The sequence below is a fragment of the Ovis canadensis genome, chromosome 15 (assembly GCF_042477335.2).
Source record: "Ovis canadensis isolate MfBH-ARS-UI-01 breed Bighorn chromosome 15, ARS-UI_OviCan_v2, whole genome shotgun sequence".
NCBI lineage: Eukaryota > Metazoa > Chordata > Mammalia > Artiodactyla > Bovidae > Ovis > Ovis canadensis.
Genome location: NC_091259.1, coordinates 21667943 through 21694979, shown reverse-complemented (window position 1 = coordinate 21694979; position 27037 = coordinate 21667943). Strand labels below are relative to the sequence as shown.

At 38.3% G+C, this 27037-nt stretch overlaps 1 protein-coding gene and 1 long non-coding RNA gene across 3 annotated transcripts in view; both read right to left on the bottom strand.

Annotated features, from left to right (window-relative positions):
- MAML2 (mastermind like transcriptional coactivator 2) overlaps positions 1–27037 on the bottom strand; it is a 410701-nt gene that overhangs the window by 337675 nt on the left and 45989 nt on the right. The window lies entirely within an intron of this gene.
- LOC138421097 (uncharacterized) lies at positions 566–27037 on the bottom strand. 2 transcript variants are annotated; one of them, XR_011249410.1, is made up of 3 exons: positions 26897–27037; positions 3273–3404; positions 566–741 (listed from the first exon to the last, which is right to left on the bottom strand). It is a non-coding gene; the product is annotated as an uncharacterized lncRNA (long non-coding RNA). The 2 variants fall into 2 exon arrangements; XR_011249409.1 differs by lacking the exon at positions 26897–27037 and having other exon boundaries at positions 3273–5590.

The window sequence follows — 27037 nt, the reverse complement described above, 5'->3', positions numbered from 1 at the left end:
CAAAAGCAGCCACGTGAGGGTAATTCCCGGGGAGGACAGCCACGGCTGGGGAGGATGGGGATGGGACACCGAGCACTTGCCTAAGAGGCTGCTAGTGTTGCTGCCAAGGGTGCATACTCCCTGGGGGTCGCATGGCTATGGCCAGGGAGGAGGAGCCAGCAGCCCTGGGGCTCTCACACAGGAACCCTAGAGCCTCACTAGGACAGCCCCTGCCCCCGTGCACTCCACCTAGGGGTCCCTCCCACCTGGGCTCACAGGATGGTGGGAGGCACTGGTTGTAGGGCAAGGAGCAGTGTCGTTTACTCACATTTATCAGCTGAATTAGCTGGTCATCAAAAATATAAAATCTCCCTCTGATTTTTAAGGGGGAATTATTACATTTTGCAGTGAAAGTTGGATGGATTCCCCACTTAAGACCCTTTGATATGCTGAACAAACTACCATGACAACGAAAGGAACAAGAGTTGAAAAGAAAGAAATGTCTGTGTGTCTGTATTTGGGGTGTGAATGCCCCTCATGGAGGCATTCTCCACTGCACAAGAGACTCACAAAATTCACAACAGAATTTTTTTACTTCAAGCCACTTGAGTGATTTATTTTTTAATTGCAAAATTGGTTTCCAATGCAACTTTTCAAGGACACATCTACTGCCTAAGACAAGGTATAGTGATGTCCACCCTCATACAACAGGCCAGGCCAGGTCAGGTGTTCAAAACTGGAACAGAAGCTTGTAGCAATTTCCTGATTTAAAAAAAAAAATTTTTTTAAGCTCATTCTGTTTAAAGTAGTCTTTCCTTCTTAATGTCAGAAGATATACTTTTTGCTGGATATATTCAATTGGAGAGGAAACAGTAAGATTTCTTGGTTCAGATAAAGGAGAAAATCCTGCTTAGACAACATAACTAAGGTCAGATATCATCTTCTACAACAGTAATCATGTTGAATTTTTATCATTCAAATCTAAATAAATTTTTAAAAATTTATACTACATTTCAGAGGTAAGGTCCTTCATGAATTAGTAAAGTACCTTCAAAAACTGGAATGTGAACTCAGTCATCCCCCCCTAAATCCCCCCTCCCCTTTTCAATTCAACCTTAAAGTATACACTTGCAAAATTTCTTCCTCTTATATTCTCCTTTAAAGGCCAGTTTCTAGCAGACAATTCAACCAACTGCTGTATTTTTCCATATATGATGCCAGGGAACAGAAACAAGTGAGATAGTTTCTTATATGATATAATTGTTTCCACTAAAAACTCAGGAAAGCAGGAACCAATCCATCAACAAGGGCAAACAAAAGATTGTGTAATCTACAAATTTTAACTTTTGATCACTTATAAAACTGAAACCTAAATAAGCCATAAACTAAAGAGATGGTAACTGTCAAGGTGTAGGGTTTCTTCTTCATTCCCTGCAGAATTATTAAACTTTATACTCTCTGTGGCCTTAACGTCTAACACCAAAATTATAATTGCAGCCTCTTTATCTATTTTAATGTCACATCCATTTTTTTTTTAACCAGAAATTAAGCAAGGGCAACTCCATTTTAAAGTGCTTTTTTGGAGAAGATGTGTGAGGCTAGTACTACTTTCTTTGATGTCTACTTACAGGGTTAATAGAAAGAGAATATCAAGATGCCTTTATATCAATAAAAATGAAATGTGCTATAATCTCTGCAAATGAAAATTGACACGAATGAAACAATCCCATAGCCCTCAAAGAACGAAGTTTGAGTCTCCAGCTGCAGAAGTCATTAAGAAGGTGAGAAATGTGATTGAAGCCAGCATTTAAGAAGCTAGAAGAGGTACATGATGACTCATGAACCTCCTGGACCAACCAACAGCCTTCCTCTACACTTCAAAGCCCAGCTGTTTCCACAAGTCGCCAATCATTCTCAATGGAGCTATTACGCACTAGCAATTTACCCCTGCTTTCTTTTACATTTCAGTCTCTTCTTCACTTATTTACATACTTTGGCCACCTGATGCAAAGACCCGACTCATTAGAAAAGACTTTGATGATGGGAAAGATTGAAGGCAGGAGGAGAAAGGGATGACAGAGGACGGGATGGCTGGATGGCATCTCCAACTCAATGGACATGAGTTTGAGAAAAGCTCTGGGAGATGGTGACAAACAGGGCGTGCTGCGATTCACGGGGTCGCACACAACTGAGCGACTGAACTGAACTGAACTGGTGTGCTGTAGTTCATGGGGTCACAAAGAGCTGGATATGACCGAGCGACTGAACAACAGCAAGAACAGCTAAATGTATTCATTGTGCTCTCCTAAAAATAATGCTATTCTGACCTCTCTTTTCCTAGGAACTATTTCTTTTTTATGCCATTAATTTTTGAAAGAATGTTTCACAAATGCTATGTCCACAATCTCTACTGCCCCATCTATAACTTCCATTCTCCAAACTTCACTGAAAATACGTATCCCTCTGTTCTCTAGATGTTCATGTATAAGCTTTTGATTGTTACACTTTTCTTTCCAATCCTCATCCTCTTACATACTTCTGCAGCATTTGATTCTATAGAATATTGCTTTTGTTCTTAGCACTCCTTTCTCCCTTGCCTACTAGTCAAAAAAAAAAAAAAAATCACTTCTCCACGCAGAGCCTTGGAATGTAGGCAATTCCTAATTTAATAATAAACTTGCAATTTATCTACTTGGTAAGATGTTCCGCCTCTACAAATTTCATCTTCAGAGACATGCATGTAGCTTTTCAATCACTGTCCTTGGACCTAAATCCTCTCCAGAGGCCTGGACCCATAGTTCAACTATCCAATAAACATTTCCATCTGCTATTTCACCTGCTAATACTCCTAACTCCATACGTTCCGTATCAAACGTCATCATCTCTACCCCGTTTTCCCTCCTGTTCTTGTTCTGACTTTTTTTTCAAAGGTTTCATCTTTCTAAGTGAATAATGGTTTCTTCTCTTTCAGTGTCTTCTCTTTTAGTCCTCAATACTGAATTGACGAGCCATTCTCCAAAGGAGAGATGTGGAAATACAGCAGTGAATCAAGCAATGACATTGAATGTGTCCTTAGGATAGAACTAGTTGTTTGGGGCTTTGAGAATCAACACCAGTCTGATGGTACCAAAGTACCTGTGATAGCATTTAGTTCAGCTTGAAAACAGTTTTCGAGCGTGACTTATGCAGGACTAGAACTCTGCTAGCAATGCAGGCTTCCTTCCCCAGGAATATGAATCCCCATAGTAGTGGAATTAATGAAAGAATGGTATGAGCTTGAATCAATGTCTTACCTTTCTTGAATAATCTCCATGAATATTTGTTCCTAATGAAGAGTCAATCTCTTGGGAGTTCCCTATTGTTTCAAAGGTTAGCACTTTCACTGCTGAGGACCCAGGTTCAATCCTTGGTCTGGGAACTAAGATCTCGTGGCACAGTCAGAAAAAAAAGAAAGAGAGAACGTCTTCACTTTTTCTATTTCAGCATTTTACAGTGATAATATAGAGAGGGAAATGGCAACTGACTTCAGTATTCTTGCCTGGGAAACCCTATGGACAGAGGAGCCTGGCAAGTAGCCCCAAACAAAAACAACAACAGAACCTGTAAGGTGCTAGGCATTGTTTAAGCGCTTCAAAAATATTTTCTGTTAACCCTCATCACTAGCCTGTGAAGCACCCATCATTAACTATTGAATGATGCCACGTAAGACTTCATGGAGTTGTGCAGGGCAAAATCTGTGCAACTGTATCTCTTGGTCCTGATTTTTCTTCTTTTGACAAATGAAGATATTGAACCACAGAGAGAGGTTAAGGAACTTGTCCAAAGTCATGCAGCTACTAAGCTAGTATTAAGCAAGGATTCAAACCATGTAAATGGATATTCTGACATTTAATTCTCTGCTTAATCATTATACCAAACCACCTCTTCTCTTGAAGCACATATTGCAAATACTTGCTTTTATGCTTGTCTCCTCACTTAGAATGTGAATCCCACTAAAGGAAGAAGAGATTTAATTTCTTCAATTGTTATTCTTAGTATTTATAAAAAGAGCCTAGAATCTGGCATATAGCAGACACTCAATAAATTGTGGCTAATATCATTCATTGTTATCATTCTTATTACAAAATCAGCTATCAATTAATGTTTGTTGAACAAATGACTATGCTAATTCTCTAGTGTGTCAAAATAAATATATGAGAAAAATAAGTGGTAAGGACAGTAAATAACTTTTGCTTCGTATACGCTTTCTGATTAATCTCTGAGACAGAAACCTATTCAACCATTCCAATGGAGAACTACGCAGTTTAAACAAATCCTTACACTGCCATGGTATTGACCAGTGATCTTAAAATGGCCTCCAAATTATGTAGTCATGGATAGTTGTATATTTTAGAGCTTAAAAAAAAGGTAAGAATGTATTCACAAGAGAGGGCAGTCTGATGGAATGTTTCAGGGATGAAACTGAATGGATGGAGATATTGTGCAAAGAAATCAGCAGCCAGCACTTAACAGATCTGAAGAAGAAAAGATGTAAACTGAGCTTACACGAATAAAGATGCTTGTCACCAGAGAGTTTCGTGAAGGGGACCGCAGACAACCTGTTATTATATGTGTGTTACACCATGGGAGCAAGTGGAAAGCAATAGCTCTCTTAAATTTATTTGATTAATAACATCTGCTAAAATTCTCTTTAACAAATGACCACAGTCAGAAGTATATATGTCCTAAAGAGAAGCTGTTGGTAGCTAAAAGGCCCTTTGGGGGAAATTCATCTGATGAAAACCCTCAGGAGGATGCAGGGGGATTATGTGAATACATATGTCTATTTCTATCCTTGGATGGGATACATTTTTAAAAGCAAAACAAAGTTCAATGTTCAGTGGGCAGGGCCTTCCCAGTGGTTTTAGGACTGGCAACCTAAGCAAAATACACTAAGAAAATTTGATTTCACATAATAATAGAAACATAAACTATGATTTTTGTCCTTTTTTCTAGTTTGAAAGATTTCTATGAGAGGGTAGAAATTTTAAATATAATATTTATTTTAGAATTAAAATACAGGGAGCTGGAACAGTCCTAACAGACAATCTAATGCAAGTAGATTACTTTACAGTAAGTGAATTTACAAAGTAGAGTCATCAAATATTCAGTCACCTTAGTAAGGAAAGAATCAAGCACCGATGTTATCTTTTCATGTTCTCACCATCATAATACTCTCCTTTTGATACATTTTATTGTTTAATTCCATGTTTGGAGATTAAATAGCTAAAAGGCTAAGGAAAATCTAGTCCTTTATTTTCATACTAACTCACAAAGACTGCATAAAAGGAGGGGCTTATCAACTGGATCATTAAATACACTTTGCTTGCAAATTTGTGGAACTGAGACACTGGATCCCAAAAGGGCCCCATGTGAACTCTGAGACAAAGTGGAATGGTATCCTGACACATTTATCACTGTCACTGAAATATTTACATCGGGTGCTATAAATCTGAATGACAAATCTTGGAAAGCACCTGAAAACCACAGGAAATATTCTATTCTTGCTTAATATATGGAAATAGTTAATGGCAGAAAAAGAATTCAGAGTTCAGAGCAAACAGGCAGTATCTTTTAACACGAGCTGGATCCTGTTACTTGAGGCTGGATATCTACTGTTCTGCAGATTATGTGAATTGGCTACCATCTAGAACAAGGAATAAAAGAGACAAGTACATTTTCCACCTGGCCTGTACAATGATAATCAAACTGCTAAGCAGTAAATGGTAATACCATGATTCTTCATGTAATACCAAGTCTGACTGCTCGCTAGCCTCCAATGTGAATTTAAATTAAGCTATTGAGGGTAATAAATATGTGGCATATAAATACTCAGACATTATTAATTTAAATGCATTTTCATGATTTTCAGAAAGTTTAGCAAAACTCTAAAGGTTTTTATATTATACAGTGCAGGTCACCCTGGAATGATAAGGTCACATTTAAGTTAAAAATGTAACTTTCCTATCATCCTAAGTGAAGGAATTCAGACAGAGAAAGACAAATATCATATAATGTCAGTTACATGTGGGATCTAATAAAAAATTATACAAATGAACTTAATATAAAAAAGAAACAAACTCACAGATCTCAAATTTATGGTTACCAAGGGGAAACATGGCAGGGGGAGGGCGGAGTGATAAATTAGGAGATTGGGATTATCATATATATACTGCAATATATAAAATAGACAACTAATAAGGATCTCCTGTATATGTATAGCACAGGGAACTCTACTCAATATTCTGTAATAACATATATGGAAAAAGCATCTAACAAGAATGGATATATATATCTATATATATCTGATTCTTTTTGCTGTACACCTAAAACTAACACAACATTGTAAGTCACCTATACTTCAATAAAAAAAATTTTTAGAAGATGAAAAAAATGTAACTTTCCTACTAATAAGTGAAGCCAGCAGGTTGAATTCTTAATATGTTTTTTCACACTTTGTGTTTTTTCGACTATATGGCTGTGGCATGCATGCACTTAAGTAGGGTTAGAGCTATGAGGAAAGGCAGCATGATACGGGTAAAGCCTGCTTCATTTTCTAACCCTCTTTGAAGCCTATGTTCAGTTTTAGTCATGAAACGGCGCAAGGATAGAAAATGACTTGGACTGATATCGAAGCCTTCAGTTCTACCTGACATTTGGCTTTCAAAAACTGTGACTGGGAATGAGACAGCTGTGTTCAGCTTGTATGTTTTTTTTTTTTTTCTGGTTCATCCTTTTAACTCTATGCAGAATCTAATCTCACCTAAGTACCATTACTTTGATTTATGTATGAGTCAATTAAGCTTCAGGAATAACTGAACTTTTATATGATTAGACAGATTATAAAGTTACCTGGAATATATTGACTCTTACTGTCAAGGAGCAGAGCCTGATAGCTACACTGTCTAGAACCTTAGTAGGCACTTTGTAAATTTTGTGCAATTCCATATAACTTGTGTGGATGAAGAATTAATAAAATGATATTTTAGTTGCTGACAGATTTGAAATATGGAGTCCAAAGTTTTAATATATCCATAAATGTTAATCTTCTTGGTTTCTTTGGATGCCTAAAACCATCAGACTTTAGTTAAGAGGAAACTATGCTTATAGTCACTAAACATATTACACTGGGTATTTATTAAATTAAAAGAAATTCATAAGCCTAGCTCACCTGAGTCCTTTGGAGAGAATTTATGGAATATGAAGTAAAGGTAGCATAGGGTAATGTGGCTAGATTTGTTTTTAAGAGCATGTTTTTTACTTGGCATCATGTATTTATTTGATGTGTCTAACTTTCTCAATAAACTGGGCACACACATCACATATTCAGAGGAACAGAATTTCCTTTCTTTGATCATTTTGAATGTTTTTTTTGACTACTTAATGTCCTTTTTATTACATAAAACTACTTAAAGTGTTTGAAGGGAGATTGAGTATAAATATCAACTAAATTAATGCTTGGAATCAGGGGGAAAGGTCTCTAACCTCCCTCACTTTTCTGAAACTTAATAGTAGTATATTTTATTCCTTCATTAGCTTTTCGGAGAGAATGAACAGCAAGTACCATTGGACCACCTCCTCTTGATGGCTGATAACCATTTGGCCCCATAGAATATGGGGAAATGTTGGTACTTTGGGCAATATCTTACACCCTGGGGGCACTTAATGGCCTTTATTCTCCCCAAAGCTTTTCTCACATTCAGGTAATATGTTGAACTCTAAGAGTGATGCAGTTACTCTTTCAACCCAGTAGAGTACCGTTTGATTTACCACTCTGCTGCACAAAATGGTACCCTGGTGGCCTGAAAAAGACAGTGGGGAGAACGTGGCTCATTAAATAGTAATTGATGCTGCTACTACTAATGCTAGTGCTACTGCCAGAATAACTGTGGTGCTTCCATTCTGTTCTTCCATGAGCCTGAGAATAAGCACCGTTCATCCCCATGGGCAGTCAATTGCCAGGCAAGCCTGGTGGAAGCACAGAGGCCGAGCTGACTGATGAGGCAATCAAGATTTCAAGATTCTAATGTGCTCCATGTTGCCTGAATCACATTCTACCTCCACAATCCACAAATGCATTACAAATCCTTACAAATCCTGATGAGATAGTGTTACACGTAAGTAAAATTTCAGATATTTGATATTTACCCTTGAAGTGCCAAATTTTCCTACTTTCACAAATGAGTCTGGGAATTTTTCAGAAATTGTCTTACACACTGTCTACTTGTTTAAATAATATTTTGACCATAATCCAATCTGTCTAAATAACTGAGAACCACTATTATTAACAATAATTATTACACTGTACTGAAAAGTGGCAAAGCCCTCAAAACATTCCACATGTAATGCAACGTGCCACAGTCTCTGGTTACTGGGCTTTTCTGTTTTGTTTCATTTTGCTTTTTATAATTTTTCTGACTCCTTCCATCTTGTTACAATTGTCATTTTTTGCTGAGATCATGATATCAGAGAAATTTTTTTTGGTAGATGAATTCATCTAATTTCTGAAGGCATAAAGTTGAAAAACATGTTTGGTTAATTAAAGGCTTGGAAAATAGAAAATTTTTTAAGAACTACGTGAAATTTACTTTTTTTTTAGATCTAAACAATTTTTAATGGAGGATAATTACTTTACAATATTGTGTTGGTTTCTGCCATATATCAACATGAATCAGCCACATATGTCCCTTCCCTCTTGGACTCCCTCCCACCTCCCACCCCATCCCACCTCTCGAGTGCCTCAGTGAACACTGGGGTACATGTGTCTTTTTCAATTATGGCTTCCTCAGGGTATACGCTCCGTAGTGGGATTGCTGGGTCATATGGTAGTTTTATTCCTAGTTTTTTAAGGAATCTACATACTGTTATCCACAGTGACTGTATTAATTTACATTCCCACCAACAATGCAAGAGGGTTCCCTTTCTCCCCACCTTCTCCAGCACTTATTGTTTGCAGATTTTTTGATGATGGCCAGTCCAACCAGTGTGAGGTGATACCTCATTGTAGTTTTGACTGCATTTCTCTAATAATGAGCAATGTTGAGCATCCTTTCATGTGTTTATTAGCCATCTGTATGTCTCCTTTGGAGAAATGTCCATTTAGGTCTTCTGGCCACTTTTTGATTGGGTTGTTCTTCTGGTATTGAGCTGCACGAGCTGCTTGTATATTTTGGAGGTTAATCTTTTGTCAGTTGTTTCATTTGCTCTATTGTACATATATATCATGGAATATTAGTCAGAGAAAGGAACATATTTGAGTCAGTTCTAATGAGGTGGATGAACCCAAAGCCTATTATACAGTGTGAAGTAAGTCAGAAAGAGAAAAACAAATGTCATATATTAATGCATATATATGGAATCTAGAAAGATGGTACTGATGAACCCATTTGCAGGGCAGCAATGGAGAAAAATGGGCAGCAATGGAGACGCAGACAGAGAAAACAGACTTGTGGACACAGTGCGGGAATGAAAGCAAGCGACAAATTGAAAAACTAACATTTAAACATATACATTACCATATGGAAAATAGACAACCAGCGGGAATTTGATTCACTCAAACCCAGCGCTCTGTGATTCTACGACATTTATATTAGCTCCTCATAAGCATTGTGTAGTTTACTGCCTGGTCCTTGGATATATTCCATATTGCTGAGATTTCAGAAAAATAACTTCCAGATAAGTGAAATCTTAGTTGACATGACTCAAAACACTGTTTTTAGAACATTATTTTTCCCTTTCCTTTTGTAGTCTTGCTTTCCCTTTTATTGGTATGACTTTACTTAAGGCCTCCTTGGACCTTTTTGGAAACTTTCGCCTTTCGTGCATGCACATGTATAATATTTGTACATGCACATAAAGGGTTTGTGTGTGTGTGTGCCCATACCACCTTTTTATTCAGAAAATATTGCTGCTAATCACAATCACTTTGAAAGGTATAAGAACATCTGCCAATGTAAAAGATAACCACTTGCTATTACGATTTTCATCTCCTGGATGTATATCACCTTTGGCCAGGACCTCCTGCAACACCAGAAGATAGACTCTGAGATGTCTAGCTCTCTCCTGACATAGTTCTGTGTGCCACTAGAACATCTTTTTGATGTTCTAGAATATCATATATTAGGAAAAGCAGTATTATTAGGAATCTTTAGGAATACTTGGATACTAAAGTGCCACCATTCAATGAATGCATATAACAAATTACCTCTTATATGTTATTGCCATGCACCATTCTACTTTGTAGCACAGAACCACTGCTGTCATCCTTGGATGGAACTAACTCAGCTAAGTCAGTTTCTTCTAGCTAAGCATATTTACTATCGAGTAAGGCAGCATATAATTGGTTTGATGTCAAAAAAAACCCACCTGAATTTATCACAGAATCATAAAAGTCTAGTACTATATTTTAAGTGGCTTTAAAAATAACACTTTGGGTAGCAGGGATAGGCAGACTTCAAGAAAAAAGAGAAGTCTGTGAAGGGAAGGAAATTAATTTTCATCTATTGGATGCCCACTGTGCACTGGGCACTGCCCTAAATGCTAGAGACACTTTTTCTCATTTAATCCAAACAGCAATTCTATAAGGTGGATATTATTACCCCATTTTGTAGAGGAGAAAACTGAAACCATAAATAGTACATTCATTTTTCCCAAGCTTATGTTTATTAAATAGAACAATCATTATGTAAATCTAGGTCTATTTGACTCTGAAGACTGGGTTCTTTCCACTGTTGTACTCCATGATGCCTCTCTTCTATAGAAATTTCCCTGTATATCTGTTGCCAAAATTCATTTAAATGCATTAGTCATTCCCAGAAACACTTAAAGACTAGACTGTTCTTATATCTATTCTCCTGAAACTATTTCAAAAAATTGCAGAGGAGAGAACACTTTCAAATTTATCCTCTAAGGCCATCATCACCTTTACACCATAATCAGACAAAGATATCATAAAAAAAGAAAATTACAGGCCAATATCACTGATGAACATTTATCCCAGGAATGCAAGGACTTTTTAATTTGCAAATCAATCAATGTGATATACCCCATTAGCAAACTGAAGAATAAAATGATATGATCGTCTCAATAGATACTGATAAAGGTTTTGATAAAACTCAACATGCACTTATGGAAAAAAACTCTTCATAAAGTGGGCATAGAGGGAAACTATCTCAACATAATAAATGCCATATGTGACAAACCCACAGCTAACATCATAATCAATGGTGAAAGCATTTCCTCTAAGATCAAGTCCAAGACAAGGATATCCATTCTTGTCACTTTAATTCAGCATGGTTTTGGAAGTTCTGGCCACAGTGATCAGACAGGAAAAAAATAAGAGGAATCCAAATTGGAAAAGAAGGAGTAAAGTTGTCAGTGTTTGCAGATGACATGATGCTATACAAAGTCAAGAGACTACCAGAAACCTACTAGAGCTCATTAATGAATTCTGTAAAGTTGCTGGATTAATTAATTGATGTACACAAATCTATTGCATTTCCATACACTAACAATGACATATCAGAAAGAAAAATTAAGGAAACAATCTCATTTACCATCACATCAAGAATAAAATACCTAGGAATAAACCTACCTAAGGAGGAAAAGACCTCTACTTCAAAAACTGTAAGATGCTGAATGAAATTGAAGATGACACAAACAGATGGAAAGATATACCATGTTCCTGGATGGGAAGAATCATATTGTTAAAGTGACCATACTACCCAAGGTAATCTACAGATTCAATGCAATTTGTATCAAATCACCAATGACATTTTCCACAGAACTAGAAGAAAAAATTTTTTTTAATTTGTATGTTAGTACAAAAGACCCCAAATAGCCCAAACAATCTTGAGAAAGAAGAATGCAGCTGGAGGAATCTGACTCCCTGACTTCACTATACTACAAAGCTACAGTAATCAAAACAGTATGATGCACGAAAATGGACTTATAGATCAAACAGAATAGAAAGTCCATAAATAAACCTATGCTTTTGCTTTTTGCTTGCATGCATGCTCAGTTGTTTCTAACTCTGTGAAACCCCATGGACTGTAGCCCACCAGGCTCCTCTGTCCTTGGGATTTCCTAGGCAAGAATACTGGAGTGGGTTGCCATTTCCTCCTCCAAGGGATCTTCCTGGCCCAGGGATGGAACCCAAGTCTCTTGCATCAGCAGGTTGATTCTTTACCACTAGCACCACCTGGGAATTCATCAATTAATGAGTAACAAAGGAGGCAAAATATACAATGGGAAAAGACAGTCTCTTCAGTACATGGTGCTGGGAAAACTGGACAGCTACATGTAAAAAATAATGAAATTAGAACATTCTTTAACACCATATACAAAAATAAACTTAAAATGGATTAAAGACCTAAATACAAGATCAGTTAGTATGAAACTCCTAAAGGAAAACATATGCAGAACATTCTTTGACATGAATCACAGCAATATTTTTTTGGCTCTGTCTCCTAGAGTTTTGGAAATAAAAACAAAAAATAAATAAGTTGGACTTAATTAAACTTAAAAACTTTTGCATAGCAAAAGAAACCATACACAAAAGACTGGGAGAAAACATTTGCAAATGATGCTACCAACAAGGGATTAATTTCTAGAACATACAAACAGCTCAAACAGCTTAATTTAGAAAAAAAAACTAATCAAAAAAATGGACAGAAGATCTAAATACAGATTTCTCCAAAGAAGACATATAGAAGGCCAACATATACTGGGAAAGATGCTCAATATAGCTAATTATTAGAGAATTGTTAATAAAAACTACAATGAAGTATCACCTCACACCAGTCAGAATGACCATCATTAAAAAGTATACAAACTGTAAAAGCTAGACAAACTGTGGAGAAGGAGAAATCCTCCTATATTGTTGGTGGGAATGTGAACTGGTGTAGCTACTATCAAGAACAGATGGAAGTTCCTTAAAAAACTAGAAAACTGTAATTTGAAAAGGTACGTGTACCCCACTGTTCTCAGCAGTACTGTTTACAATAGCTAAGACATGGAATATAGGATGCTTGGGGCTGGTGCATGGGGATGATCCAGAGAGATGATATGGGGTGGGAGGTGGGAGGGGGATTCAGGATTGGGAGCTCGTATACACCCGTGGCGGATTCATGTCAATGTATGGCAAAACCAATACAGTATTGCAAAGTAAAATAAAGTAAAAATAAAATTAAAAAAAAAAGCCCATCAACAGGTGAGTGGATAAAGAGGATGTGGTATATATGCACAAATATTAATCAGCCATAAAAAAGAACAAAATAATGCCATGTGCATAAAAATGGATGAACCTAGAGATTATCACATGAAGTGAAGTAAGCCAGAGAATGGCAAATATCATATGATATCATTTACATATGGAATATAAAAAATTTAAATGAACTTATTTATGAAACAGAAATAGACTCATAGATAGAAAAAAAACTTATGATTAGCAGAGGGGATAGTGAGAATACAGGGAGAGAAATTAAGAGTTTGGGATTAACATATACACACTATTATAAATAAAATAGATAAATAATAAAGATCTACTGCTAGCATAGGGAACTATATTCAACATCTTGTATAACATTTGCCCATGAATAGCATGAAAAGGCAAAGAGATATGATACTGGTAGATGAGCCTCCCAGGTCAGAAGGTGTCCAATATGCTACCGGGGAATCTAGAAAGAATGAAGCAGTTGGGCCAAAGCAGAAATGAGGCTTAGTTGTGGCTTTCTGGTGATGAAAGTCTGATGCTGTAAAGGACAATATTGCATAGGAAACTGGAATGTTAGGCACATGAATCAAAGTAAACTGGATGTATTCAAGCAGGAGACAGCCAGATTGAAAATCAACAGCTTAGGAATCAGTGGGTAAATGGGCGAATTGAATTCAGATGACCATTATATGTACTACTATGGGCAAGAATCTCTTAGAAGAAATGGAGTAGCCCTCATAGTCAACAAAAGAGTCTGAAATGCAGTACTTGTGTGCAATCTCAAAAATGATAGATGATCTCAGGTCATTTCCAAGGCAAACCATTCAACATCACAGTAATCCAAGTCTATGCCCCAACCACTGATACTGAAGAAGCTGAAGTTGACCAGTTACCTGAAGACCTACAATGCCTTCCAGAACTAACATCAAAGAAAGATGTTCTTTTCATCATAGAGGACTGGAATGCAAAAGCAAAAAGTCAAGAGATATCCAGAATAACAAGTAAGTTTGGCCTTGGAGTACAAAATGAAGCAGGGCAAAGGCTAACAGAGTTTTGCCAAGAGAACTCCCTAGTCATAGCAAACACCCTTTTCCAACAACTCAAGAGATGTCTCTACATATGGACATCACCAGATGGCAGTACTGAAATTAGACTGATATGTTCTTTGTAGCCAAAGATGGAGAAGCTCTATATAATCAGCAAAAACAAGACCTGGAGGACTGCAACTCAGATCATGAGCTCCTTATTGCAAAATTCAGAATTAAATTGAGGAAAGTAGGGGAAAACTTCTAGGCCATTCAGATATGACCTAAATCAAATCCTTTATGATTATACAGTGGAGTTGATGAATAGATTCATGGGATGAGATCTTGTAGACACAGTGCCTGAAGAACTAAGGACAGAGGTTTGTAACACTCTACCAGAGACAGTGACCAAAACCAAAGTAAAAGAAATGCAAGAAGGCAAAGTGGGTGTCTGAGGAGGCTTTACAAATAGCTGAGGAAAGAAGAGAACCAAAAGGCAAAGGAGAAAGGGAAAAACACATCCAACTGAATGCAAAGTTTCAGAGAATAGTAAGGAGACATAAGAAGGTCTTCCCAAATGAGCAATGCAAAGAAATAGAGGAAAACAATAGAATGGAAAAGACTAGGGATCTCTTTTAGAATATTGGAGATATCAAGGGAATATTTCATGCAAAAATGGGCATGATAAAATGACAGATATGGTAAAGACCTAACAGAAACAGAAAAGACAAGAAGAGGTAGCAAGAATACACAGAAGAATTACATAATAAAGGTCTTAATGGCCCAGATAACCACAGTGGTGTAATCACTCACCTAGAGCTGGACATTCGGGAGTGTGAAGTCAAGTGGGCCATGATTTTGAACAAAGCTAATGGAGGTGATGGAACTCCAGCTGAGCTATTTCAGATCCTAAAAGATGATGCTGTTAAGGTGCTGCACTCGATATATCAGCAAATTTGAAAACTCAGCAGTGGTCACAAGACTGGAAAAGGTCAGTTTTCATTCCAATCCCCAAAAAGGACAATGGCATAATTTTCCAGCTACCATACAATTGAGCTCATTTCACAGGCTAGCAGGGTTAAGCTCAAAATCCTTCAAACTAGGCTTTGGCAGTACGTGAACCGAGAGCTTCCAAGATGTACAAGCTGTGTTTAGAAAAGGCAGTGGAACCAGAGATCAAATTGCCAACATTCACTGGATCATAGAGAAAGCAAAGGAGTTCCAGAAAAACATCTACTTCTGCTTTGATTGTTTTGACTTTGAATCACAACTAATTGTGGAAAATTCTTAAAGAGATGGGAGTACCAGATTACTTACTTGTTTTCTGAGAAACCTGTGTGCAAGTCAAGAAGCAGCAGTTAGAACTGGACATGGAACAACTGACTGATTCAAAATTGGGAAAGGAGGATGACAAGGCTGTGTATCATCACCCTGCTTATCTAACTTACATCATATAAAATGTCAGGCTGGGTGAGTCACAAGCTGGAATCAAAACTGCCTGGAGGGAAAAAAAAAAAAAACCCTGCCTGGAGGAATATCAACCACCTCAGATATGCATATACTACCACTCTAATGGCAGAAAGTGAAGAGGAACTAAAGAGCCTCCTGATGAAGGTGAAAGAGGAGAGTGAAAAAACTGGCTTCAAACTCAACATTTAAAAAATGAAGATCACGGCATCTGGTCCCATCACTTCATGGCAAATGGAAGAGGAAAAGGTGGAAGCTGGACAGATTTTTATTTTCTTGCATTTCAAAATCACTACGGATGATGACTACCGCCATGAAATTAAAAGACACTTGCTCCTTGGAAGGAAAGCTATGACAAACCTAGACAGCATATTAAAAAACAGAGACATGAGCTTGCCAACAAAGGCCCATATAGTCAAAGCTTTGGTTTTTCCAGTAGTCATATATGGAAGCAGGAGCGGGACCATACAGAAGGCTGGGTGACAAAGAATTGATGCTTTTGAATCATGGTGTTGGAGAAAACTCTTGAGAGTCTCTTGGAATGCAAGGAGATCAAACAAGTCAATCCTAAAGGAAATCAGTCCAGAATATTCATTGGAAGGACTGATGCTGAAGCTGAAGTTCTAGGACTTTGGCCACCTGCTGCGAAGAACTGACTCATTGGAAAAGTCCCTGATGATGGGAAAGATTGAAGGCAAAAGGAGAAGATGGTGGCAGAAAATGAGATGGTTAGATAGTATTACTGACTCAATGAACATGAATTTGAGCAAACTCCAGGAGATAATGGAGGACAGAGGACCCTGGCATGCTGCACTCCATGGCGTCGCAAAGAGGCAGACATGATTTACTGACTGAACGACAACAACAAATAACCTGTAACAGAAAAGAATCTGAGAAAGAATACATATATGCATACACACACACATACATACATGTAACTGAATTATTTTACTATATACCTGAAGCTAACACAACATTGTAAATTAACTGAACTTCAATTGAAAAACACTATTCTAATTTTTTGCAGTAATAATTTAATATTTTTCTATTCCTCTATTTCTTTCAGTGCATTGATATATGTCTATCGTGATAGCATGGAAATCTGTGAATAAGTCTGCTCTTTTAACAGCACAGTGTGAGTTTATAGGACTGGAATATAAAAACAAGCGAAGAAACAGGGATCAAAGTCTGGCAAAGTCTCACATAAGACAGCCCCAAAAATCCCTGAGTAAATTCAAGTTACTGAAAGTAGATCTGATCTATGAGTTAATCATTACTTGTAAATTTTCTACTTTATGTTGCTTTTTTCAAATATTATACTGCCTTTCAAATGGAAATTAAATACATATCGCTTGGATTATGCTTGAAAATGGAATCCATACCTTACAATATGGACATTTTTTGGAAACAACAGCTATGAAGTCATGTGCAACTACGTGTTCTTTAAAAAGAATCACTAGCAAAAATGGACACGACGTTACCTTTGTCATGTCCCATCTATCTACATTTTTACTGTGAAAGCATCCGCAAACAAGGTTTCTGCCTGGTTCAGGAGGTGTGTTATACATACTGAAAATCTGGAGCTTGATCATTTTAATCCACTTATTCAGTACTAAGTGTGAGCCTGAGGCAGATTAGAATATACATTCAAAACCAAAACAAGTAAATTAAAAAAAAAACCCACTGTAATCAGATGTAAAACTTTGTTATATCTTTGAAATCATTAGACGAATGAATAATTTTCCTCAATCTCCCATATGCTGAAAGGGAGGAAGGGCATAGGGTTTGCACTTTTGGTTACCTGAAGCATGTAAAATCATACAACTTTTTTGATGCCCATTAAGATAATAACTCTAAATAAGTCCAATGCTTCACTAAAAAGAGAAAGTTTGAAGCATTGCCAACTAAAAGGAAATAGCAATAGTAACAAGAGCAGGACTTCAACCTTGAAGACTCAAGCAGTAGGGACCCTCAGAAATGTCAGGCTGAAAAAAGTAGACACAGCTTAACAGCCCGTGGAGAGTACACAGAACAATAATCATTTTGATAGCATGCCATTCTCATGTGTCAGCCCAATCAGAGGAAGTGAAAGTGAAACAGTCACATCTGAACAGACTCGTCAAAGTTTCAAATAAAAATGAAAACACTGAGGGTTTTCTACATTTAGCAGAGGACTAGAGAAGAAAACTATAAAATGATTTACATGGTTCATACATCCAGAGTCTACAAAAGTGGACTGGATAAATACTTTCTTAGCCCTTTATTTAACCTCGGCTATTCAGGCAAGCACTGACTATCCAGTTGCAGCTAGAAAATCAATGCTGAATGCCCAAAGTTTAGAAAGTGCTCTGGAGGGATACTAGTGAATTTTAAGTATTATTTTCAGCATTGGCTTAGCTTTCATTTTTTGAACAGTTCTTCAAAAGACTAATATCTTCTTTCTTAATTATTCTTGCCCCAAAGCAGTTCTGTTCCCTAGAAATAAGTACTTCATAAAGGAAACCCATACAAACGCCAAGCTCAAATATTTTCCTTTTGACAACAATGCCAGCTCCAGAAATGCTTTACAAAGAGCTGAGATGTGAATTTTCTCTCTTCTGGAACAAGGATGTTCTATCAAAGGTAACCCATTATAAGAAAACATTTAATGTGTGTGTGTGTTTTTTTAACACATCAGTTAATTCTAAAAATGTGGTTGCCCTAGTACCAAAACCACATGGTTAACTTGGGATGGAAGAAAAGGAAACAACCATTTTGCGAAATTTTCATCAGTTGTAGCTAAATGATCAGCATCTTGTTATGAGCATCTTCTGTATGAATTTTTACAGGGAAAAACTTTAAGGATTCTAAAGGAAAGAGATGGCAGAAATGACTTTTTCTAAGAAGCTCACTGTTTATTCAGAGGTACAGTAATCAAATGTCCTACAAGTAAAAAATCTTAACTTCATATAATTCTCATATAATTTTGATAAGAAGAGGATCTCTTCTAGAATAAACAAAGAGATAACATTTACTGAAAACTTACAATATGCTAGGGACCATGCTTTATCCTTTATATGCATTACCTTGATTCATTGACACGATAATGTAAACAGTATTATTACCTCCATTTAACAAATGAGAAAAATAAGGCTCAGGGAGGCTATGAAAATTGCTCTCTGCCACAAAACTAAGTGGCATTTGGGAACCCAAGCTGTTGGATTTCAAGGTTCTGTGTCTCTAACACCTAAGAGAATTTACTAGGAAATGAGGTATTTGAATACAAGTTAATTTTGTTCCCTTTGGCCAAGAAGACTGAATTCAGTGCAATGACAGCAGCCTCAATATAAAGGCATATTTAGGAATTTCTCCCAGTTGTAGAAATACAGTTTCAAATAATCTTGTCCAGCTAAAGTTTAGTCAGATGCTCCACCAAAACTGAGGTAACACCGGGTGAATGAAAGCCTTATTTAGTTTGGATTTAACTTTGAAATATGCAAATGTAATTTCTATTACAAATTCACTTTTGCAATAGAACTTTTCTGAAAACACGGATATTTTAAGAGAGTTTTAAAGAGTCATAGAAAAACCACAGGTGAATAAACTTTCAACAAAAACAGAGACGGTCAGGATAAAATGTTTTACTACATATAGAAACATAAAAACGAACTGGCATTTTTCAAACTAATTCATAAGGCCAGATTCACACCAATGCATTCAAAACTGCTTCTGGTATGCCCAAGTGAGACGAGCGACAGCTCATCTTCTGTTTACAAACAGAAGACAATCCACACAGACACACTGCTGAAGACCCAAGAGTGACAACTAAATGTCCATCATCTGCACTCAGTTTCATCCCAAGACCCTCAGAAGCCTGCATTATTATTTAACCTGGCAGCACAATAGTGATTAAATGTGCAGTCATGTTATTTGATAAAATCCCAACTGTGTATTAAACTATATTGTGGTTTCAATCAAATTACTGCTGTTCTGCTGCTCATGTACACATGCACACACACACACACACACACACATGAACATACATGTACCAAGAGGTGTCTGATGAGAGTGTTAAGAATAAACAATAAAGCAGTAGCTTCAATACTAATACTCAAGTAAATTACTGATCACTCCTCTAACACAAATTCTTCGTAGGCTTTGTACTACTTCTTAGTGGTTTTCAAGCTATTTTGACTGTAACCCACAGCAAGAAATGTATCTTAGATGATACCCAGGACATACACACACACAACTGGAACAAAATTTCAGAAAGTAATACTCACTCTTACCAATGCCACTCATTAATTTCTGCCCCACTTCACTTTTTCTTGTGGTTACAAATCACTAATTTGGTTTCATGACCAGCTAATGGGTCATGGCCCGCAAGCTGCAAAGCACTACCCTCAAGTGCCTAACTGTCTGGTCAAAAGTTTAGGATGAAGTACAGATGTGAGTAAGAGAAAGAAGAGATTAGAATGTTAGAGTATTCACTGTTAAACTCTAAAGTGTTTAAAGAACATAGAATTATGAGCCTTGTTAATTGTATTGCATTTTAATGGACAAAAGGGAAAGGAACATTTTGGGTTGGTGGCCAAGAAACGATTCAAGATATTTGAAACGACCCTTGAATGACAAAGAAAAAATAGTATAATATCCACTGAACAAACAGGAAAACTGAAAGAAAAGAGGACAAATGCTTCGTTTGTTTACTCAGTCCACAGTAGAATCCTCACATGAATTGAACCCATATTGTGGTACCCAGTCAACTCTTAACAGAAAGAACACCTTCCCTTCCATAAAACTGCAAAGTCTGTATCAAGAATAAAATTATGGCAATTATAGGTCTGGTCAAAGCAGGAGCCCAAATTATCAGAAAATGTTTCATTAATTCTCATTAAATAAGAAACAGTGATATGACCTTGGCTGTAGCATCCAGGATATCAAAAGAACAGGTTCAAACTGACCAGTGACTCACTCAGTACATGGCATAGACTAAGATGAACTTCCTCTTTCTGCTCTTGTCTTTTCAGCAGTCCATCAATGAGAAAGTCCACAGAGTAGGCACTCAGTAAAGGTTTGCAAAATAACAGAACAATACTAATGGTAAATTGACACCTATAACAGAAACAGATTTTTTTCTTTTTTGGATATGTTTACTTACTATAGAAAGCAACACCCAGGGCCTTTATTTGCAGTCTGTTAACCTGCTTTATTGACTATGCCAAAGCCTTTGACTGTGTGGATCACAATAAACTGTGGAAAATTCTGAAAGAAATGGGAATACCAGACCACCTGACCTGCCTCTAGAGAAACCTATACGCAGGTCAGGAAGCAACAGTTAGAACTGGACATCGAACAACAGACTGGCTCCAAATAGGAAAAGGAGGACGTCAAGGCTGTATATTGTCACCCTGCTTATTTAACTTATATACAGAGTACATCATGAGAAATGCTGGGCTGAATGAAGCACAAGCTGGAATCAAGATGCCAGGAGAAATATCAATAACCACAGATATGCAGATGACACCACCTTTATGGCAGAAAGTGAAGAGGAACTAAAAAGCCTCTTGATGAAAGTGAAAGAGGAAAGTGAAAAAGTTGGCTTAAAGCTCAACATTCAGAAAATGAAGATCATGGCATCTGGTCCCATCACTTCATGGGAAATAGATGGGGAAACAGTGGAAACAGTGTCAGACTTTATTTTTGGGGGCTCCAAAATCACTGCAGATGGTGACTGCAGCCATGAAGTTAAACGATGCTTACTCCTTGGAAGAAAAGTTATGACCAACCTAGACAGCATATTCAAAAGCAGAGACATTACTTTGCTGACTAAAGTCCATCTAGTCAAGGCTATGGTTTTTCCAGTAATCATGTATGGATGTGAGAGTTGGACTGTGAAGAAAGCTGAGCACCAAAGAATCGATGCTTTTGAACTGTGGTATTGGAGAAGACTCTTGAGAGTCCCTTGGACTGCAAGGAGATCCAACCAGTCCATTCTGAAGGAGATCAGCCCTGGGATTTCTTTGGAAGGAATGATGTTAAAGCTGAAACTCCAGTACTTTGGCGACCTCATGCGAAGAGTTGACTCATCGGAAAAATCTCTGATGCTGGGAGGGATTGGGGGCAGGAGGAGAAGGGGACGACAGAGGATGAGATGGCTGGATGGCATCATTGACTTGATGGATGTGACTGTGAGTGAACTCCCGGAGTTGGTGATGGACAGGGAGGCCTGGTGTGCTGCGATTCATGGGGTCACAAAGAGTCGGACACGACTGAGCGGCTGAACTGAACCTGTTTTTGTCTTCACAATCCTACAGTCTAAAAACTTTATAAAAGTCTTTTTGGTATGCCAGTGATGCTTTAGGAGAAGGCAATGGCACTCCACTCCAGTACTCTTGCCTGGAAAATCCCACGGACAGAGGAGCCTGGTGGGCTGCAGTCCATGGGGTCGCAACTGAGCAACTTCACTTTCACTTTTCACTTTCATGCACTGGAGAAGGAAATGGCAACCCACTTCAGTATTCTTGCCTGGAGAATCCCAGGGACGGGGGAGCCTGGTGGGCTGCCGTCTATGGGGTCACACAGAATCGGACACGACTGAAGCGACTTAGTAGTGATGCTTTATATAAGGGGAGAAATATAGAAATACCCATGTGTTAAAATTTCTTTTTAAACACAGTTATGAAGATTTCCATTTCCTTGATTTTTATAGACTATAAATCCTACTCTGTGCCCTAACTCCTGCCTTTCACCTATACCCCATCTTCACCTTCTCATTGCTTCCCTCAATCTCCCAGAAATCTACTATGCCCAGGAAACAGGACCATTTTAGGATTTCCCCCGCACGTCTGTATGATCATGTTGAAAGCTACAAGCTTTTCTGTAGCACTGATACTATCAGCTATGTGATATAAGGACGTCTTCTAAGTGTTTCAATTAGTAAATAGCATGCTACACGCTTCAACTGGGGTAAAGTAAAAATGAAGTGTGTAGAAGAGTCAAATGATTATAACTATTTAAAGTTTTCTGCAGAAAAAGCATGAGGATGGAAAGGCTAAGGGATCGGGAGAAGAATGCTAGTAACTGACAGTATGAAGTTCTGGATGAATAGAAATGGGCTGAGTTAAAGGTTAGCTTTGAACAGGAAGAGGAGCCCTCTCTTTGAGACTCAAGGAATGAACACAGGGTAGGTATTATCTGCTGAGAGGGCACTGAAAAGCTGTGGAGTCAAGAGCTGATGGTCTGCTTTCTCTGCGAGACACACAAGGCAAGGCCATTTGCTACAAACACTGGGATTATATATGAGGAAGTAACTAAGCAGGTGAAGAGCTAATGAGTTCCTGTTATGTGTTAGTCATTATGCTAGGTCATATATCCATATATTTATATCTATATTATATAAAATATGTTATATATGTTAATATATGTATGTTTTATTATAAGCCCATATATATTTATTATTGCGTCAAACAATCTATAACAAAAAAAAAAAATCAAGTCAGCACTAATATTCCGATTTTACAGAATAGGAAAGCGTGGCTTGGAGAGGTTTGTTATCTGTCCAGATTCACAAAGTGGTAGAGCCAGAATGTGAACTCAATCTATCTGACTGTAATCATAAATCCCAAGGAACATGAAAGCGAGGCAACGAGTTAAAAGATCGTAGAATGTTATTTATGGGTCCTGCCAAGATCAGAAACTAGATATTCAGAATAGCACAAAGTACAGTTGGGATTCAGAAGGCAGCCTGTAGGATCAATCCCACACTGAGAGTTTTGCAGAGTAGATGAATAGAAAAGATGCTGCCTGTACACCCACCCATATATTCTTGGCATCCACCTTTCCTCTGCACACGGACAACTTCTTAACATACAAGCAGCTGGGACCCTCTGCCTTGGGGCTTTCTCCAGCTGTGGTAGTAGGCTTGGCCTTTAGACAAGAAGGGGACAGGAAGTTCTAGGGAAGAAGTTCCCCTGGAAGCATCCCTCAGCCCATGACCCATGGATGTTGGTGGAGAACTACCCGGGGACATCCTGCACACATTCGCCCAAGCTCTACAGTCAAGCTGAGCCCTGGTTACCCCAGCAGCAACCTGCTTAACACACCTGCTCTGGCTTCCTTCTCTCCATCTCACTTCCCCGCATCCTTCCACGGATTTCCCAGAATCATCTCCCGAGGCCACTAAGCCACTCAGTTCCTCATGATCCAGCTTCTGGGGAATCAAAACCAAAACAACGAGAAAAGGTGCTAAAGAAGTCACAGAATTGAAAGTGCTGGTGAGAGAGTTAATTCCCCTGCCACCCTTGAGACTCAGTGTGGGTAAAACAAGAAAAAGAATCAAGAGGAAGTGGAGAGAGGGAGACACCGTGGAACAGTCAAGATTGCTGAGGTCTCCACAAGGAAGAACAGGAGATGAGACACTGGGGACATGGAAGCAGGGGAGACTGTGTGATAATTAGAGTTTGAGATTTCACTGACAGGACAGGCTGAGGTGTCGATAAAGTCAAGGGTGAGACCACGGGAATCCAGTTCTCAGAGGAGCTGAGGTGAGCGCTAATGAAATCAGAAGTCATGAAACTAAGAGCTGCAGTGTTTGAAGCATTTCCTTCAGGAATGTGAAATCTGCTGGGGTGATGACAGTAGTTGGGAGGAAGAGAAACCTCGGCAGCTGTCAAAGCACGGAAGTGACCTGAATAGCGGCAGACAGCTATGACAAAACGTATTAAGGGCCATAAAGCTGAATGGTGTGAATTTCAGAGGAGGAGGGAGAAGCTGAAAGAGGCAGTGTGGAACTAAGATAATGCTGACACATAACGGACACGAAGTGGGACATCGTGGTACATCAGTGCCTTGAGGTACATCGAGCTTCTCCGTCTTTTATCTGAGAAGAAGAGAAGGAAGGAAAGGTTCTTAGGAGAGAACCAGGTTTCACTGAAGGGCTGGAGGCAAAGGCAGTGGCATGCCACGTGGAAACAGGATGGGGAGAGGTTTTTTGTACAAAGGAAAAGAGTTTTCAGCAGGCACAGTGGAAAGAACTGGAAGGGAAGTCAGTGAAAGGACAATAAGCTGTTGGGAGAAAGGGAGGTTCCCTGGACCAGATGACATCATAAGGGAGGATTCATGACCCCAGAGCTTATGGAGGTGAGTAGGATGGAGTGGGGGACTAGAAATAACCCAGTAAAAGGCCAGGATGGTGGTGCCATAATAGCAGGGTCAAGAATGGGAACTTTGGAGTCAGACTCTGAAGTTAGGTCCTGAATCTGTTATTGACTCTGGGACCTTGGTGACTCTGGAATCCTGGTCACATAACCTAAATGGCTATACCTCAGTGTGGGTGAACTTTACCACGGGAATAGGAATATGTGGAGGATAAAATGTAAAATGCTTAGCTCCACTTCTGGCTCCCAGTAAGCACTTGATAAGTGTTCAATATTTTTTATTATAGCTAGCCACATGATTTTGAATGAATCCTTTGGTACAAAGGATTTTAATACCAACTGACCAAGGGTCTCAGGTATTGTTCGGACTCTATCACACAAAAATTAAACAGAGAGATTGACTGATTGGTAAAAATAGATTCCTTTTTCCTAGAAATTAGCAATTCTGAATCTGTATAAATGTCAGCTTTCCTGTCAGTAGGACTGGGACTACAGTGAAGTGTAGAATTTATGAAGACACTGGGTGAATGCAGGACTTGAGAATGAGTTCACTCTTAAATTTCATGCCCTATGTGTCTTGATTTCCTCATTCTAGTCTTGGCCTTGTCTGTGAGTAACTCCTTTTAGGCTAGGTTGGTAGTAATCAAACTCCAGGGCAGAACAATTCAACTTACAGACCATGGGGCCAAACCAATCAATTTCAGTCTATGGACACATATTAAAAGCAGAATGACTATCTGGCCACTCTGTGTATGATCCAAGACTAACTGATATGAACAACTATATTTCTCAGAACTTTTCTCTAGAGTTTATATATGCTAACAAATTCCTAACTTATATGATACATCTCTTCACTGTTGTAAATTAAAAGTATAGGCCTCAGTGACTCAGATGGTAGAGAAACTGCCTGCAACGTAGGAGACCTGGATTCGATCCCTGGGTCAGGAAGATCCCCTGGAAAAAGAAATGGCAATCCACTCCAGTATTCTTGCTTGAAAAAGTCCATGGACAGAGGAGCCTGCTGGGCTACAGTCCATGGGGTTGCAAAGAATCAGACACGATTGAATGACTAACACTTTGTTATCTGTTAATAGATCTGTTTGTTATACCATCATCAAGGGCTTCCCAGGTGGGGCTAGTGGTAAAGAATCTGCCTGCCAGTGCAGGAGACACAAGAGACTTGGGTTGGATCCCTAGGTCAGGAAGATTCCCCTGGAGTAGGAAATGGCAATCCACTGGAGTATTCTTGCCTGGAAAATCCCATGGACAGAGGAGCCTGGCAGGCTACAGTCTGTGGGGTCACAGAGTCGGACACGACTGAGTGACTAAGCATACTTGCACGCCATCATCAAAGATATTCTAGGAAACACAAAGCTGGGGAAATTATTCAGTCACTTTATGAACTGTGCTTCTTGGATTCATACTCAGGTAATACACTCATGTACTGACGTTGTTGTTGTTTAGTCACTAAGTCATGTCTGACTCTTTTTCGACCCCATGGACTATAGACTGCCAGGTTCTTTGGTGCTGACATTTTTACTTAAAAAAAAAAAAAATTAATAGCACTGGCAAAGAAAATCTAACCATAATTCACACATTTTACAGTCATTATCACCTGCCATATATAACTTGGCAGTTGCTTTCTGCCTACTACATAAACATTGAAAAGCTATTGCAACCTCATTCTTCACACCTAGAAGTCTTTATCTGGGTTTCATATATACTTTCTGTGTGTGTGCTAGTCATTGTTCAAAGAACTTTCTCATGTGTTACATCATTTATCCTCATCAAAGCCCCATCAAGTATTTTCATTTATTAAGATATTTCTACTTAGTGTTAAAGACAAGATTTATTTTCATGCTTCAGTCGCTTCATGCAGTCAATATTTTCAGTATGTGTTAACTACTGCAACAATAGAACGCGAGTTGTCTCTATTGACACTGACTTTCTAAGAGAGATGTGCTGTTCATTAAAATTACTTGATTTTAAAAATATAGGAAAGTTTGGATTACAAAGAGAAGAGAAAAAAATCTTACCATATCCTCCACATGTGTTGTTTCGGCCTGCTCCATATCCGCTCTTCCCTATGGATAGGATCCCCTCTACTTCCCTAGCGTTGCCACCCGCTCCTTCTGCATTTGATCTGGGTGGGACTGCTGATCATGGGCCTCCTTCCT